The 19,802-nt window shown below is 35.9% G+C and overlaps 1 long non-coding RNA gene across 1 annotated transcript in view; it reads left to right on the top strand.

The window, feature by feature from the left end:
• The first annotated feature begins 476 nt into the window (after positions 1–476).
• The window catches only part of LOC149800911 (uncharacterized), a 43,732-nt gene continuing 24,406 nt past the window's right edge, over positions 477–19,802 (top strand). Inside the window, exons 1-2 of the long non-coding RNA XR_016420434.1 lie at positions 477–611; positions 756–1,010. This is a non-coding gene — a long non-coding RNA (uncharacterized LOC149800911). The remainder of the gene's footprint in view (positions 612–755; positions 1,011–19,802) is intronic.

The raw sequence follows: 19,802 nt of genomic DNA, 5'->3' as shown, positions 1-19,802 counted from the left end.
ATGGTGGAGGAAGAATCCGGAAAAACCCCAGAAAGAACCACCGACCCACGAGAAGCTACTGGCAAGCTTTCTCACATACCCACATTAGCCGAATCCGAGACTCGAACCGACGTAGACAGAGGTGAGATGGCAGTGATCCGTAACGGAGAGCGCTTTAGACCACTCGGCCACTCAGGGCCCCCCATACGTACGTACGTTCCTAGGTACGTACATACACACATACATACATACAAAAAAATCTTTAAACTATTTAAACTACTCAACGGGGCTTCCCGTGGGTTGTTGGCTCTTCTCCGGTTCTTCCTCCACCAGAGGCTATGTTTTGCTTATCATGAGAGAATGTGCAGAAAAGTAGCGTTAAACCCACAGAGCACAATTAAACCAATGAACAGAAGGCCGCGATGCGTAGTAGCAGCTGATCGACAAGGTGGTAGACTAGTTAAGTGACTCTCTGTCACATAACCGAATGATGGGATTCTGAAGCATCTGCGGCAAAGACACTAGTAAATCGCGGACAAATATACTTCCATCCATTCTTGGATGCGAATCAGTTTATATTAGAAATGACTTTTTGCGAATAAGATTGGACTTGCATGCTGCTTATTATCAGAGTATGTATGCCTAGAAATAATAAGAACGCTTGAATTATCTATTTAATTATGTACTTTTGATTGTGTTCTTTATATATATAAGCTAAACAAAGTCTGCATATACTATAATGGATATTACATCTTCTGTAACATTTTATGTTTTAGGTAGAATTATTAATCCTTGGAAACCTTGTATGATTTAGAAAAGGAAAGAAGCATCCACGAGAATTAGGGACATGGATGGAAGTAACAGCAATGTAAGTAATTCGGTGGATTATTACAACAAGAGTATCGTCGACTTCTGGGAGAACTCCACCAGCAATCAGACTAGTGATGAATTTGAAAATGTATTCAACCAACCGTTCACACGTGCAATATTCGTGGCTTGCTATATAACTGTGTTCTCCCTATGTTTCTTCGGTAAGTATATAATTTATACAACTTTTTTTTTATCAGCACCTATTTTTATATAGTTGAAAGCAATAGTGAAGACGTGTGTATGTGTTTGTTTGTGTGTGTGTTTGTTTGTGTGTGTGTGTGTGTGTGTGAGAGAGAGAGAGAGAGAGAGAGAGAGAGAGAGAGAGAGAGAGAGAGAGGAGAGAGCGAGATAACATGATGCTTTGCTACAGTAACTTAAAGTCTGTTTTATTATTGCTTAAAATGCCACTAGGTATAAATTAGGTGTATTCTGGGTGAATATAATACATACATTGAGTATAAATTGGGTATACATTGGGTTCAAATTAGTTATAAATTTTAAATTAGATTTACATTTGGCATAAATAAGATGTACATATTGAGTATGAATTGGGTATACAGCGAGTATAAATAGATATACATCGAGTATAAATTGGGTATATGTTGACTATAATTAAGACATATATTGAGTATAAATTGGGTATACATTGAGTATAAATAAGACATACATATAGTATAAATTGGGTACACATCGAGTAAATATCAGGCATGCATTACTTTATGCTAATGATCATACGTTGTGTATTTTGTAAAGGTTCCTCTTTAATTGGATTGTGCTAGTATAAATGGAATGAGTAAAAGATACACTTAATACCCTAAAATTAGTACCATTTATTATTAGACATAAATATAAAATTCGATGTTCTTTTATCATTTGAGCAACGAGTTACGTACCATGCATGACATTCGATACAATTTTTATTCACTGTGTGAATCTTTGTCTACAACCATATAATCTTTATAATAGTTTACTATAGGTCTTCAATGTGTATACTTTATTTTCCACAAACTAAATGGGTGAAGTGGCAACTTCTCACTTCCATTTGTGTTCTTAAATTGTTTTATTTATTGGATCTTACGTAAATTTTATTTTAATTTATTATCACGTCGCCTAATTACACCATTTCAATAAGGTCCCTGAAAGCGATATCCTAAGACTGTTATGTGATCACAATTATATATAAATATGGAGTTATGCGGGGTGGGGTGGGGTAATACAAATATTCGGATTCCAGAACTAATGATTGGTAATCTCTCTCTCTCTCTCTCTCTCTCTCTCTCTCTCTCTCTCTCTCTCTCTCTCTCTCTCTCGTACGAAGCTAGATGTCATAAAGTAAATATTTGGGCTGTATAGTGGAGGTGGGCGTTCAAGGCAGGTAACATATAGTGCACATTGCAAGACAGAAAATCAGAAACTATCTCGATTTTAAATGTGTTTGCTTAAGTATGGTGACACTTATGAGAACATGGACCGTATCGTTTTGTCAATGCGGAGTTAAAGCATTAAGTTCAAAACAGTAATTATTCAGATCATTTGGTTTGCCATCTGCACTTCTACGGAATATCGGTGCAGAATGGTTACACCGTTAATCATCGTACAGGAATTTCATTACTAAAAGCTGAGCGCTCAGTTAAAATATATATGTTGGCTTCCTCTTTCATGAATCAATGATTCGCTGAATATATCGACGACAGGTTCAGATTTCCAGGCGCATTATCAAGGCACCTCCTTAAATCATCTCGTGATTAAATCTAAAGCATTTTATAAAAGTTCTTCGAAACACAACTCATACGATCCCCATGCATTAAAACATTAACTTACATGTGTTCAAAGTCCCTTCAATGAAGCTAGTTCTTGTTAGAGCAGTATAGATGAGACTAATTTAGAAAATCAATCAATTTTGTTTCTTTTCGTTTCAAGTTTTCGTGTTGGAATAAGTCTGTAAAGAGATAAATTGAAAATCACTAGAACAGCACAAATTGGGTGTATCTTGAAAATCATTAATATTACCAAACCGCTCAGACTGAAGTACAAGTACATTTTTTGCAAATAGGATTTTGGAAGCAAATAATTGCGATCAGAGTATTTTACCTTCCGAGATAATGTGATTGATGTTACTTATCAATGCCAGATTCATTGCTTCAGGGTCCAACACATATTTCACAAATAAATATCTTACTAGGGACTATATTCTGAACTATTAGCAATACTATAACATTTGTTTTGAAGTTTAATGTGATTGGAGAGAATATAAGTTTGCATTATGTGTTATTGTTTCTCTATGCGATTTTAAAATATGTCGCATACATGAAATAATGAGAAATTATCTTGCGGCAAATGATTTACCATCTTACTGAAATAAATATTAAAAATGAAGTTTGAAAATAGGAAAACTGGATGTCTGTAAAGGAGACTGCTACTGTGATATTTAAATGGTGCTGTCCCTTATGGAAATCCCTTTAATCTGTCAGCATACATTTGATTTACAATTTATGTAAGCAAGAGCAGTAGCACAGACGTGTAAGCGATGTGTTTAAAGCAGCAAGTCTGCTGTCTGGGTCTTGATTGACAATAAGCAACTTTTTAGTAAAGTCTAATGACTGGGCAATTATTACAGTTGTTTAGATTGAGTGGTATGAGTCGAGGGATTGTGACACTAAATCGGTATCAAGCATATGACTTGACATTACTATAGAATAAAAGGGATGTGAAACTGAGTTACGACTTAAACCTCCGGAGAAATGTTTAATGTCTACATGTTCAATTACTTCCTCAATTCTTAAAATTTTGTATCGACCTAGAAGCTCCATTTGTGTTTAAATTCACCCGTCTAATTTTTACCGTTCAGCGACATGCAGACTAATCTGACATAGGAACTCGAGGCGACAACCCATTCAATTCACCATAAGAAAGATAAATCCAGTAACTGGGATCGAACAGATGACCAAACCGCCGGATATGTGTGACGATTCTATGTCTTAAACTAACAGGAAGAATAAAAACAAACACGTTTAATAAAATTAACATATAAAAAGATTGATTCTCTAAGTGATAAAATGGAAAGTTTCAGAGGAACTGTCACGCTATCAGTAATGTGAATTAATTCCCAAATTGTCCCAAGAGTTATATCACAATTTCAAAAATTAAACTTCTATGATAAACCAATTAATACCAAAACAAGTTAGAAAAATTAGAAATCTCTTTATACCACTTCAAACGAGAAAAGAATTCAGATGAATGAATATGCAATATTTAAAACGAATTATCACTAAAAGACTTTAAGAGAGTCGTTTAAGACAAATTGAAATGAGATTTTCATGTCATGAATACTTAAGATTTGCTTTATGTGTTCAATGAAACTAAACTATATTTTCAAATGATCTAACTCGGTTAAATTTATCTTGCAGGCTTAGAAAATCACACTTTCAGGTCATGCATATAGTTTTACAGTAAGATAAAAAAAATTCTAAATATGTTACAAAGAAATTAGGCAGAAAATGTTAATGAACGTTTGTTTTAAAATTTTACTTAATATTTTATCATGCCGTAGTTTACTTGTGATTGTCTTGGATAATACAAAGACCCAAGTTCAAAACGGCGAAGCTCTCTCACACGTTGTTCGTAACAGGCAAGTTTATACTTCCAGAACGTCACTATCGTAAATTGAATTGTATGGATAATATGCAAGGTTTAACGAGAAATTTATCCCTGCATTACAAATAATTTACTCATCATTTGACGATTTAAACATACCAATAATGATAACAAAAATCTAAAAGATGCAATTGAACAATTCAATCTGAAAACACTTTGAAATCTAAAATGACTTTACAACAAAGATACACCGACGCAACGTGATGCCGTTAGAAGATTTGGAATGTGTGAAAATGCAAACAAGATCCTGTTCGCTATTATAGTACTTCCCAATTAGTCCATGCCGCATGTTTGAAAGTATCGGATGTACAATTAGAGCATTTATCCAAATATGATGTATTGATGATAACTGAGAGCGGAATAACAGGTAGAACTAGCATGGTATTACATAGATATGTTGAAGGATCTTAGGAATGCTAGATGACCACCATGCCCTCTGATTTGTAGAAGTTGCAGATTCATTCACACTTGAATCACTGTTTCAGGACTGCATGTCAGTTTCAGAGACATTAATTACAGACAAAATGAGTCGTCTCCATTTCGTGACATGTTGAGTATGATTACATGCATTCAAAACCAATAGTATAACGTGTTTTGTACATGAAAAAAAAGAAAAAAAGGAAAGATGTTATTTGCATTATACATCGAAAGCTTAATTCCGATTTACAGTTATTAGACTTCCCGTGCACGTGCCAAAGGTTCTTCAAATACTGATAAAGGGCAAGAGAACTAGGTTTCGCTAGCGGGGGCTAAACTATTACATACTCAACACATTTTTATCAAAGCAAAGTCATTCCGCAACAACTTCAGCGTATATTTGGAACGAAAATACGTTTATCTTAAAAACACAAGAGTAATATTCAACAGATTTTTTATTTTTCAAAACGGAACGTGTTATGTTTCCTAATACAGTTCTCTCTATTTATATATAGGTCACTGAATTTGTATGAGAAAATATGAACGAATTTTTTTTGTATCAGATGGATACTGCATGACCTTGTGGAGTGCAGTATTTATCCGACAAAACGAGAGTTCACATTTTCCCATACAAATGCAGTACCCTTTTTATTTTATGATAATTTTCTTATTCCACCTAAAGCTTAATTATATTAAAAAATACACTACAGGGAACACAGTATTTGAATTTATGCTGTATTCCAAACTAAATAAACAACCGGAGATTGATCGATACACAACAACAATCTTAATGCGCAAATAACTCCGCCCAGCGAAAATTTATCTTAGTCGCGCGCTCGACTTCACTTTAAAATGTAATTGTCGTTTTTGTCAACTTAAAATTGAAATTTTGATTCATATTGTGAATGAATGCGCATTGCAACAACTTTTCCATTTGGTCTGCAATGAATGGAGTTTGGTATTTGTGTCGATTCTACTAAATTTTGTGATTAAAGATTGGTATCAGTTCCACATAAAGTGCATCTGATTTGAATTGCAAGGGAGGCGTCTTGACTCATCTGCATGTGTTTCTGGTCTGTCATTGAATGCTCGGAATCATAATGTGGGAAAATATGAACTCTTTCAGTTGTAATTATCCATAGTCGGAATGAAAAATAATGTTCATTTAATCTTGAGTGCAATAAGGAGGATTATATTATACTTGGAATGTAGTCGGAATTACAGTACAATTTTGAAATGCGTAATCAAGCTTTAGAACCCATGAGATAGCTCGTGTGATTCCGATTAGGAGAACTAAGTACATTTTAAAGAAATTTGAAGATGCAAAAATATAAGTATATTTTTAAGCATTTTTATTACAAGCTGAAGAAGACCCTGTATGGCGTCTATCACTAGCCTAAAGCCGAAGCATTGTATCAACAAAGCTGACACGCAACCTTCGGTTGCATTTTCCCACGAGTTTAGTACTTTCAGTTATAAAATTGTGCGCATCTGATAGATATGCGAAAGTCCTTGCCCTCAGTATCATTTTCGATGCTGTTTTTATATACCCAAGAGAACACTGGTTACAGTCCGTACCAATCCAATTCAGAAAAGTTACGAACATGTCTCCTAAATAACTGTTTAAATGATGACAATGCACTTTCAATACAGCATCTCTCACGTTTGTTGAGGAAATTGCGAATATCACGTTCATTCGTTTGCTTGTTAAAAAGTTTCCTTTGTGACTCAGTAAACTCATCCGCATTGTTCACTATATCATCTCTACTTTCAAGTGGACGAAGCAGCTGGTTTAGTTCATCCAGAAACAAATCTAATAAACTAAAACCTAAAGTCCACTACATGATTGTACATTGTTTGTTTATAAAGTAGTTTCTAACACACTATACTATTTTGATTCACACGTATCGTGAATGTGCGTACAATATCAAGGTGTTCAGTTTCGTAAAATACTGAACGATTCTAACAGTGTAAAGATAATGTAGAGAAAAAAAGAGTATATAATAATGTGATTTTTTAAATTATTTTAGTCGCATAATATTTTCATTTTTTCATTATTTCCATTTCAGTGCTAAACACATTTTACCATTTATCTATATTTTCAAAAAGCTTTTCGAAATTTGTAGATATTTCATATCCTTCGATACATAAATAACTCTGACGATGAAACATGCAAGCAATATCCTCTCTTTTCAAGTCTTCCAGTTTGTTAACAGTCTAATTACCTCAATTTGCTTGAGCAATGCTTTAATGTTTATTCAGTAAAGTTAGGTAGGTAACATTTTCCAAAAATTGTTTTTCATTCAGAAATTCCGTTTCACTGGTTTTTTATTTAGGTGTTCAAAGTGTATCAATCAAAAGATAACATATCGGTACCATACTTTTGTTATCTTTTCTACCTTGCGTGCTACAACCCTAGTTATCTGGAGTGTTAAAGTTTCCCATTACAGATACATTTTGACTGAGTAAAAAGGTTCAAAAGTATCAACCTTTTCGTTTTCCAGAAATCCATAACGTTTATGGTGAGGAACTGGATTTCTTCATCATATTTATCTTTTGATGCTTTCTTTCTTTGAAGATCTCTTTAAAAACATCATGGCTATAATCTATTTTCGCTTCCAGTTTTCTATTACAGTTACATTTACTAATATCCATTATTGCTTTCTTCATATGTTTGCATGTGACCAATGCCTGCCTGTCATTGTCATATTCATTTTTTATGTAATGTGGAATATTCAGTTAGCCATTATTCAATTCGGCCTATCTTAGTATCGTTTGTGTTATTAAATTTGTTATCCACAGATGGTTGATATTTAAGTAACCACCTTGACTGTCAGAATTGTCGTATAAATATGTGTTAAATAGATCTTGGTTTCCTGGTTATTCTTTGACGGAGCGGTGTACTTTTATTGCATTGTTTAAAACGGCTTGATTCTATTAAAAAATCAAATCTAAGTAATTAACAAGGTGACAGGAGAGTCATCCACGGAAGATGTTGTTTTCAGAGACATTTGCAACGGTTCTTCCTTGAATGATTGCAGTTAATTTCAAAGGCAATTTCTATAGCTGCATACATACATACATACATACATACATACATACATACATACATAACATACATACATACATACACGCACACTTTCTCCAAGTGCCAGTATATGAAGAAGTATATGGGAATTGTTAAATATGACAATTCTGCTGGCGAAAGATTTATTGATTACATTGAATGGTGCAGACAAACATTCTTCTACTCTACCACGGCTAATGGATAGTTCTTGTTTTCATATAAGAAACTAGTACAGCATTAAGACAACCCTCTCATTGCCATAAAAGAAAGAAGCTGGGAAAATTGTAATCCTCAGGCCGTTATTCAATGTAACACAGTGAAGCTTGCAACTAGACTTTGGCCTTTTTTCCCATTCGAAAATATATCATTAAACAAATCTATATCTCTCACTTCAATTTAGCTTATGCTTTATTCTAGCATGAAAATATTTCCACCCAATATGATGTTTTCTTTTGATTTATCAAATGAAGCACGCTAGGTGGAGTATGGGTCTATCAGGACTTGATACACACTCAGGTAGCTATTGATACAACGGCTTAAAAATTAGTTTTGCCTGTAACTGAAAGCAAAATGGTCAAGTGGTGTCTGATATTGCTCAACTTACTTGCGTGAAAATACTTTATTATTATGCGCAGGTGTCATTCGTAACCTAACCCACCCTAGATCATGATTATGTATATCTTTATTTACCAGCTTTTATCATAAAATAATGCGAAACATAGCATCTGTAGTGAAATCAGTTACATAAATAGAACCATGAATGACTGCTTAATATCCACATATATTGGTGTTAATTAAATTATACGAGCTATTGAATAGGTGATCCTTTTATTTTATAATTATATGTGACACACAGAGGCCAAAGATATAATTTTCCGACAATGTGATATGGACCTCTGTATCACCCACACAAAGTCAGACAAATACCCTGAAGAAGATTGTGCGCGGCATAATTAGATCAGAAAATATTGTAATCATATCCAGAAGAGTAAAGTGGACAAAACTGTCTGCTTAGTACAAACGCATTTAAATGACAAACCAAATTTGTCTGCAAACATTTGTATACTATAAAACAAACAGCAAAAACATAATTAGGCGCAACTAATTCCATAATACGAAAGGGCGAAGGACGCAGGGCCATGATATAAGGTCACTTTTTCTCTCGTTAGAAATCATTAAGCCTTTAAAGAGTAATAGCAAGTGACGTTTTAATCCAGTTACAGTGGTAACATTAGTTAAAAGAGATAAAGAAAATTTGCCTTTTAGATACAAGGAAAAAAAACCAATAACGAACTGGAATGAGAAAAACTGACAGCGAGGGGGAAATGGAAGCTAGATGAAATATAATAAAATATACCAGTTGGTTGGCATCCGTTAGTCTCGAGAGACGATGGAAGTGTGCCCATGAGAGATGTCCCGGTTGGTGGTTGTGCAGCATCTGCTGTGGCTAATGAGCCCAACATGGGAGTGACAGTCTTTGCTGAAATTGATGTACTTAAAGGATGAGTCTGGTGTGGGTTGGAGCATCTTCTTCTTCCTCGGAGATCGCTTTTTATCAGCTGGGAGGCGTAGCTTATCCACGCCTGCTTTCAGGCCAGCGATCAAAGCGTGTCGCCAGCTTGACATGTCTAGTGCAAGCCCGTCCCAGAGGCAAGTTTCGAATAAAGAATGTCTTTGGGGATCCGTCCGTCATCCATCCGACGTACATGGCCCATCCATCTAATGCAACGTTGGCAGAGGAGTGTGGCCATTCTGGGAATCTTGGCACGTTCATAAACCAAGTTGTTTGTTAGTCGATTGCTCCAGGTGATCCCAAGTATGCGTCGGAGGCATCGCATGTGAAAGGCGATCAGTCTTTCTCTTGTGAAGCGTAGAGTCCAGGTTTCACTGGCGTACAGGCGAGTGCTTAGCACGCCGGCACGGTACACGAAGATCTTAGTGTTCAGGGTCAGCATGCTGTTGTTCCACACTCTCGGCGACAACCTGGAGAGAGTTGTTGATGCCTTTTCAATCCGCTTGTTGAGCTCAGCATCGATCGAGATGTTGTTGGTGATGGTAGAGCCGAGGTTCGTAGTTGTTGATAATGATGCTTGGGGGTCCGCATCCTGAACCATCACGTTTGTTTTCATTAGGCTGTTGGTCAACCCAGACTCATCGTATGCTTTAGCAAAGCGGTCCATCATGTGCTGCAGCTCGACTTCGGTGTGAGTGGCTAGAGCATCATCATCAACGAAGAGCATTTCCTTGATGGTTGCTTAACGCACTGTGCTTTTCGCCTTCAGTTGTGCCAGGTTGAACAGTCTGCTGTCTGATCGCCTGTGCAGGTCGATATCTTCTGTGGAAGTCCCAAAGGCGTGCTTGAGCAGTGCAGCGAAGAAGATGGCGAAGGGCGTAGGGGCAAAGACGCAGCCCTGTTTCACACCATGCACAATGCTTAGCAGCTTTGTAGGGCATCCAATCTTCGCCAGGATTGTGAAGAGTCCATCTCTGCTGACCAGATCGAACGCCTTGGTGAGGTATATAAAGGCCAGAAAGAGGGTCCCGTGTTGTTCTCTGCATTTCTCCTGCAGTTGCCTGACGAAGATCATGTCGATTGTGGACCTCTCTGCACGGAAACCGCACTGCGACTCTGGATACAGTCTGTCAGAAATCGTTTGCAGTCTGTTCAGGATGACACGTGCGAAGACTTTACCCACAACGCTGAGAAGGGATATGCCCCTGTAGTTGTTGTAGTCACCTCTGTCGCCTTTGTTCTTATACAGGGTTACGATGTTGGGTCTCTCGTGTCCTGAGGCACTGCACCCTCATCCCAGCACTGGCAAAGAAGGTGGTGCAGGTGTGTGAGCTGCAGACTAATGCTGCGATGTCATCCTTTACTGGGGTTTTACTTAAGGCAAGTTTCTCTAAGGCTTTCTTTAGTTCTGCCACAGTATGTTTCTTGTCTAGTTCGGCTATAAGAGGGAGGTTTTCAATGGCGTTTAGGGCATCGTTGGTCACGTGGTTCTCTATGGAGCACAGTTCAGAGTAGTACTCCACCCAAAGCTTCATATGCTTGCCCTTGTCGTGGATGGTATTGCCTACGGCAGATTTCAAATGGTATTGTAACTATCTTCGTGGGACCCATTGCTCTCTCTATACCATCGTACATGTCTATGATGTTTCCGATATCTGCTGCTGACTGGATGCTCTGACAGAGCTGAAGCAAATATTCACTGGCGCACTGCCGTGCTAATATCTGCACTTTTCTTCTGATAGATCTTTGTGCCTGTAGTGTCCTCTGGCAGTGGGGATCACTTGTATTCCAAGTGAGCACTGCGACGCTCTTCTATGGCTGGCATGAGTGTGGCGGGGTTAGCCTCAAACCAGTCGTTGTTTTTTTTCACTGCTTCTTACCAAAGATTTGTGTGGCTGTACTGTACGCAGTCTCTCAGGTGTGATCCCATCTCTCTTTGGCACTGTCTTTGGGAGGTTCTGAATCAAGCGTCCTGGAGAGGGCATAAACGAATTCTTCAGCCGTGTCTGAATATGATGTTTTGCTCACATCAATGCTTGGTTTGCCCTCTTGCCAATAGCAATGTATCTTCTTTGGTTGAAGCTTCATTTTTCAACACATCAGCGAGTGGTCAGTGTCGCAGTCAGCGCTGTGGTAGGTACGGGTAAGAAGCACACCCTTCATGGCAGACCGTCTCGCAATGATAAAGTCCAATGGGTGCCAGTGTTTGGACATGGGATGCCTCTAAGACACTTTATGCTGTAGCTTTGTCTGAAACAATGAATTGGTGATGATCAGGTCGTGGTAGAAGCACATCTATAGGAGTCGCTTCCCTTTCTCATTCATCTTCCCAATGCCAAACTTGCCAAGACTTATAGGCCAAGAGTCATGGTCGGCACCCACCCTAGCGTTGATGTCTCCCAGTAAATTGTTAATTTTGTCGATGAGCGAGTTTAACTCGTCGTAGAACTCTTCATTGATATCTGTGGTGGCGCTTCGTGTGGGAACGTAAACGCTGATGAGGTTGACAAGCTCGTTTGTGTTGTGAAGCCAGAGGGAAAACAGTCTTTCGTTTCCTTGTTGATAGGGTTCTATCATCCCCAGCAGAGAGTTTCTGACGAACTGTGGCGGGACGGCACCTTATTGGCTGGGGGCTGCCCAGCTTGAGGAGGGCGATAGCTGTCCAGTGAGACCTGTTGTTCTCTCCCAGCGTCGCAAGCACCCCTTGGCGTCTGACTCTGCGCCAAGCGAACGGTGACTTATAACCAGTAAACTGCTGCTTCCCGTGTTGTGCCGACGCTATGAAGCAAACCTGGGCAGGGTGATATGGATAATCAGCTGTTGCCCATGAAGCTGATTCCGCCTCTCCACGCAGCTGATGGATCTAAGGGAAAGGACAAACTGAAAGCAACGCCACGTCACCTTAGGGACGACGTCTCTGGATTTTCTGTTAGGGTTTACTCCCTTAGCCTTTCCCATGAGAGGGTATAGTCGCAAGGCAGCGAAGGTTTGAAATCGGAGTTTACCTTCTCCTAGATGGGCGACATCCAAGGTTAACCAGCCCCATCTGCCCTGGTCTGGTTTTGAGGCTGTCAGACGCAAGCCAATGGAGAATTTCCAAGGGAAGTGGGTGCTTGTCTCCCACATATACTACCGGCGATACCAACAAAAGAACCCAAAAAAATATACCAAAACCCCAAATCTCTCTCTGTTTCATGTTATGTATGTATTACACTATGTAACACAATTGATGTTCATGGGTAGTAAGTGCTATTTCGTAATTGCTTATGTCTAAAAAGTATAGAAAATGGCTATTATTCCACACACACAGACATTGCTTTTGTGACCAGGACAGTGACATTTTGAAATATATATATTTCCAATGAGAAAATCGGCGAATCTGTGTCTTTTCGTTCACATAAAGTCAGAAAAAATCAACATAGGAATAAGAATTAACCTGTATTTATACTAAAGTAATACAAAAATTAACACTTGAGTGCTTAGATCCAGTATTGCCTTCACTAACCGATGTTATTAATACCTCTCTCTCAACCGGGGAATTCCCATAATTTTTCAAAACTACCGTTGTAAAGCCTATGTTGAAGAAACCAACACTAGACCAAAAATTATTTAAAGAACTACGGCCCAGTTTCTAATTTCCCATTCGTATAAAAAAAATCTTAGAAAAGGTTGTTCCAGCTTGTATCTCATCTGAATTCAAACAGTCTTTTTAGCAATGTACAATCTGCATATCGCCCTTGCCACAGTACTGAAACTACTCTTCTAAAAGTAGTTAATGGCATTCTCTCTGCTTTGGATAGAGGAAAGATTACAGTCCTCATCCTCCTTAATTTGTCTGCAGCATTTGACACAATAGACCATGATATTTTACTTCACCGTCTCCAGCATGTATTTGGCATTCATGATACAGCCTTACTGTGGTTCAAGTCCTACTTGGTCGACAGGACACAAATTGTGTCCGCAAATGGAATACACTCCAGCCCAGACATAGTAAATCGCGTCTGCTGGATGCTTGCGGCCTCATTATGCCATTTCGGAAAAATTCAGTTATGTATCCACGTAGGCAGCTGGAACTAAACTAACTGGTGGCTAAAGGTCCCTGTATTTATACTACCATTTATGTTACTGGAAAGTTCTAGAAAGGTCTAGAACTCATTCCAAGTTTAATCAGCACTGAATCTATCTGGAATGTTCTTGAAAATAGGTAAGTTTCACAATATCATTGTCCCTGGTCACGAAAGCAATATTATTGTAGAATATTAACCATTTTCTATAATTTTGAGGAATAAGCAATTAGGAAATGACACTTAGTAGCCAGGAACAAAAACAAAAACAAAAACATTGTTGCACGGTGTTATTTATTATATTAGATTGCTAAGTTAATCACTTTCATCACTAGATATTGTAGTGGATACCTAACTTTTTCACTTTCTTTCCATGACTCAATTGCCTTTTATCGATGTTCAAAAATTGTAATTAGCTTAACAAAACACTAAAAGTATGTGCGCAGTTAAGATAGTAATTTATCTCATTTTCTTTTAAGTACAGCTTTCAAGCTTGCTATTAGATGAGCCATTTTCGAGACGTGTATAATTATTTAGGATTGGTTGTTGCATACATTATCACAGCGTAGGGAAATCAAGCATTTTAATTGCAACCTGCTGAATGTAACGCTATTACCCGTGGGGAAATTTGCATCTGATAGTGTAAAATTAGACGTTCATATTACTTAATTCCTCCGAGTACCAATGTGCGTAATAAACTTAGGATACGTGCTATTTGTATTTACGTCCTAAACCAATTAGGTAGATTGTATCATTCATACTCAGAGCTGGCCCGATTACCTATGTGAACTAATTGGTCGCCTAAGACGTCATGGATCAAGGGGCGCCAAATGAAATGAAAGTGAACTTGATATATATATTTCATTTATATCACATCCAAATACACATAATTGTACTTTGAAAATAGTTACGATATGCTCCGCGCAGCTGTGTATTGACAGAGTGAATGAACACCTCACAACCCTTCGAGTGTGTCCGCTACAAAATAAAGTTCTACGAATTTTCTTGTTGTTCACAATCACAGATGCAAATGTATAAGCTGACGTGTTTTCTTGTTGAGTTTCTATTTTTATTCACGTTTATTCAAGAATATAAGACACACTCATGATTTAAAAATGAAATATGTTTTTTATGAAGAAAGTAGTGCACTATAAACACGGATAGTTTCTTGTACACTTACCCTGAACTGTCAGACATTCGCATACTGGCGAATGGAAATTAGTGTGGAACAAAAACTAAGCAAAATGACGCACCAACAAGAGGTAATTAAAATATTTTAATATACTGACAGTTCATATAAGTCATTATTCTGCTTTAATTAATATTTCTAAAGACTATACAAATACTCTCTCTCTCTCTCTTCTCGTTTGGACGGTTTGACTAAACTTTACCATTATTCACAGGAACAGAGACATCGTCGTATAACAAAAGCTAAAACTGCCAACACTCGATATTCGCCCGTATGTAGGTACGATAATCCAGAAAGAGAGAGAGAGATAGAGAGAGGTGGGAGGGGTGACCATTTGGACATTATTGTATTTAATAATTAATAATCGTTGACGCTAGTTTTATTGGATAAATTTAGGAGATTATAATATTTATTAATTATACGACCTATATTAGGTAATGAAGGATTATATTGTATTGTGAAAGGAATTACATCTCTCTCTATTTTACATAATGCTGTGTTTAAAGCCTCATGTTGAGTAAGATTACGGGCTTTTTTCAGTGCAGAATCAATTATGTATGTAGGATAATTTCTATTTTGGAAATAAGTTCGTAATTTATTCAAAGAATTTTGTAAGTGACAATCATCTGAAATAATGCGTCGGTATCTTTTGACCTGGCTATATGGTACACCGTTTTTACATGACATGGGATGATATGAAGAATGTTTTACATATTGGTGGATATTAGTTTCCTTGATATGAATATTTGTAGAGATAGTGTTATCAATATTTTTTATTACATTTACATCTAAAAATGAAACATGCGTACTTGATGCAGTATAAATAAATTTAATTGTCGGATGAAAATGATTCAGGCGATCAATAAATTTTTTCAGTTCTTCATTTGAATGGTTCCAGATCATAAATATGTCATCTAAAAATCTTAACCAAACAGATGGATTGAACCTTTCGTTTTGAAGAAAATCTTTTTCTAATTTACCCATGAAAAGGGAAGCGTATGAAGCAGCCATGGGACTACCCATTGCTGTACCCATTATTTGTATGTAATTCATATTATTGAATTGAAAATAATTGTTTTCCAAGACAAGTTTTATTATTTTACATATATCTTCACTAGATAGTGTGCTATTATTAAGATTGTTATGAATAAAATATTTATATGCTTCAATACCATCTGCATGCGGAATGTTGGTATATAGTGATGTTACATCTAATGATACAATGATTGAGTTATCAGATAGCTGTGGAATAGACTTCAACTTTTTAATGAAATCAGTGGTATCTTTAATGTATGAAGGAAGTGATTTCATTAAAGGTTGTGAAAAACTATCAATAAATTTGGATAGGTTTTCAGTATATGAATAATAACCTGATATAATTGGTCGTCCTGGATAATTTAAAGGTAAATTATGGTCAGGATTTTTATAATTTTTGGGTAATATGTAGAAATGAGGTGTGCGTATGTTAAGAGGGAAAGTATCAAATTCCTCAATTACGGAATTATTATTTTTAGCAATCTCATTAATGCATGTTGAAATATTTGATTTAATTTCTATTGACGGGTTTTTGTCAATATGTTTGTAGTATTTTTCATCATTTAATTGAGGTTCAACTTCTTTAACATAATCATCTTGATTCATAATAATAATAGTGTTTAATATTTCAGCCTTTTTAATACCTATAATGTCGTCATTCATTAGATTATATAAAGACTTAATTTCGTCCTTAGAAATATTACTTTGATATTGCTTTTTATGATTATCAATTAATATCTCTTTTGTGATCGCGTCAATATAAAAATCTAAATATGAATCACATCCACTAGCTGGTGTAAAAGATGATTTAATTGTGTTAAAATAACCCATTTTTTTAGAATGAAAAGAAATCGATTTACTCTCTGAATTGTTGTATGCTTTATCATAAAAAAAATTCTTTTAATTTTAAGCGTCTAGAGAAATTAAAAATTTCTTCAGCTAATTTAATTTTATTGTGACATTTTGGTTTGGGACAAAATTTTAGCCCTTTGCCTAACAGTATATAGTCATTATCAGTTAATATTCTACGTGAGAGGTTCAAGACTGTTTCTTTACCTCTCTTAATTTGTTTTCTTCGCTTTGTTTCTTTTTTCCACTCTCTTCTACTTTTGAATCTGTGGAACCTCCTATTATTTTGTCTTGTGATGTCGTCTCTATTAGACCTTGTAAAATCTTTACCAGGTTTGTCAGTGTCTTTCTCATGGCCACTGTTTCTGATTCCCCCCGTTTTACGGCTTCTGCGTATGTCTTCTTTGTTGTGCCCTGGGGAGTCAAATTTTTTCGCTGTTGTTCATCCTGTTGGTTCTTGTTTGAATTTTCAAAATTCCTACTTATGTTGACTCTTTCGGCGTTTGTGTTGTTTTTTATCACAATTCTGTATTAATGGTTATTCTAGAAAATACATGCATATATTTATATATAATTTTATGTAAGTATATATTATACAATCAATTGCATGAATGTTTATATATGCGTATTATTTGGCCAGGGGCGGATAACAATCTGATATACCAGTAGCTTGGGTATATCTAATTGCTTTATACAACACTCTATAAGCCATGTTATTTTTAATGTATGTATGTATGTATGTATGTATGTATGTATATATATATATATATATATATATATATATATATATATATATATATATATATATATATATATATATATATATATATATATATATATATATACATACATATCTATTCATATATATACATACATACATACATATCTATTCATATATATACATACATACATATCTATTCATATATATACATACATACATATCTATTCATATATATACATACATACATATCTATTCATATATATACATAATAGCCATACTGATCTATAAAAGAGATTAAATGATATCAAGGATTTAAGTTTTGAACGGTTTTATTTTTGCAATTTGATCAGTGACAGCGAATTCTCTAAAACATATTCATCACTAAAATTTCCCGCTGTACGTTTATATGCTCACGAAATCGTATAAACATCTTTCAGAACTGAATTGTTATTCAAATTTTAAAACAGAGACAAAGCATATCCAGTTAGTAAGAAGTTAGTTGTATTTAGGCTGCAAGGAATATTGTGTGCATATTGACGAGAGAGGCTTACAAAGCCAACACAGATAATGACATGGCTATTGAAGAGGCTTACGAAGCCAGAACGGTGTGACTGAAGCTACCATCGAGTACGGTCTACATATTTGACACGATCGTTATGATTCTCACGACGCTTACGACGCTTACGGGTTACGACATACTTAAGACACGTGCGGCATTTGGGAGTTTGTAAGTCTTGCAATTCAAATTATGCTTGCTACTAAGTACCACGTGTTTGTGCAGTTTCTTCTTCATTCCAGGCTTTCTCTTACCGAGTGTTGATGAACAAAACGGTACATTTAAGCATTACTAATGTTCAAAAGATTATTTTTGGGTGACGTTATCTGTCAAGGTATTATGGGTAATATATTATCAGTCAGGATATTATGGCTAAAGTTTTTTGTCGAGGTATTATGGGTAATATGTTATCTGTCAAGATGTTATGGGTAATTTGATAATTCTCCAGTGCAGTATGTATTTCAAGTTCCATTTAATCATATTCGAAATAAACCATACAAATACATAAGAGCCTTACAAATAGTTAGGATAGGATCGAGTACATTGATTCACATTATCTGTTATCACTGCATAATTGGTTACATTTTACCACATTATTGGTTGCTGTTATCTTGTCTGTTTAAGTTTTATGTCATCGGTAGTAAAAAGCACACATTAACGTTGGTTGTGTTACTTCCGGATTACCCCATTTCTTTCGTATATTGATGTCCATATGCAAAGTTAGACTTGTATGATTGTTTTACCCTTTCTTAACTGAAGTGTGTATTTTGTTTTTATTTGCTTCAGACGTGTTTTTCTTAGCAGACATTTTCCTTAGAAGATAAAGCAGATTTTTGTGCTGAGTGATAATGTAGGATAAAACTATACACTAGCAAATACCGCAGTCTTCATCCCTTAATAACACCTGTTAGAGCTATTTAAAACAGATTGGGTTGCTGAATATCATGCAATAAACCAGCCAAGGCGTGTGGTGAGTATCCAATTCGAAGCCAAGAGTTGAAGTAACTTGAAAAACTACGCTGATCCTGAGATAAAAATGTGTTGTTTTTGTTTTCGAAATGCATCTCGTTGAACTCTTTTTCGGTATGATGCCATTCTTCCCTTGTTTGATATTCTGTCACACAAAAAAGTGTGTATATATATATATATATATATATATATATATATATATATATATATATATATATATATATATATATATATATATATATATATATATATTCTACTTCAGTTAGATGTGCCAGGAAGGAATAGTTTCTTAACAATTCAGTAATCTCCAAAGTCTCAAACTGATTTTCATACAGATTATGAAACCTAAATGCATGCAAACTGACATTACTTTTAATGTTTAATGATATTACTTTTCAACATATTTGAATATTTGATTTTAGGATTATGTAAGAATAATTTACATTCAGGTTGTCTTCAGACTGGGTAGTTGTTTACTTCAATTTCATTGGTAAAATTGAATATATGTTTTGCTTTTGTTCATTTCTCTAAACTCACATATTACATGTCGCTGAAACTTTTTTCCAACTAAGATTGATAAACATTTTTTGTTCTATTCCAATGATTCTTGTAATTACTAGGCTGCTCCATAGTATCGCGTATCTTAGAACAGACCACAGACCAGTATATTCAGTGTGGTTGTGGGTTGTGGGTTGTGGGTTGCTGATAACTTCGCAACTGGCTTAATTAGTAAGATTGTTGTTCTTGAGTAAATCTCATCTATCAACGTTCTCTATCCTTCTTCTCTCTTTTCGTATAGCAGTATGTTAGTGCAGTGGAATCGGCGCATGATGGACTCTGTGTTCAACTTCTTATATCTAAGCATCTTGCAAGTAGGTCAATTTGGACTGTTACCTTTCGTCAGAGACACCTTATCCAT

This window comes from Sinohyriopsis cumingii, chromosome 4 (genome assembly GCF_028554795.1).
Source record: "Sinohyriopsis cumingii isolate HCF-2022 chromosome 4, ASM2855479v2, whole genome shotgun sequence".
In the NCBI taxonomy this organism is placed as follows: domain Eukaryota; kingdom Metazoa; phylum Mollusca; class Bivalvia; order Unionida; family Unionidae; genus Sinohyriopsis; species Sinohyriopsis cumingii.
Note: the sequence above shows the minus strand (reverse complement) of the source record. Positions and strands in the feature narration are given on the sequence as shown.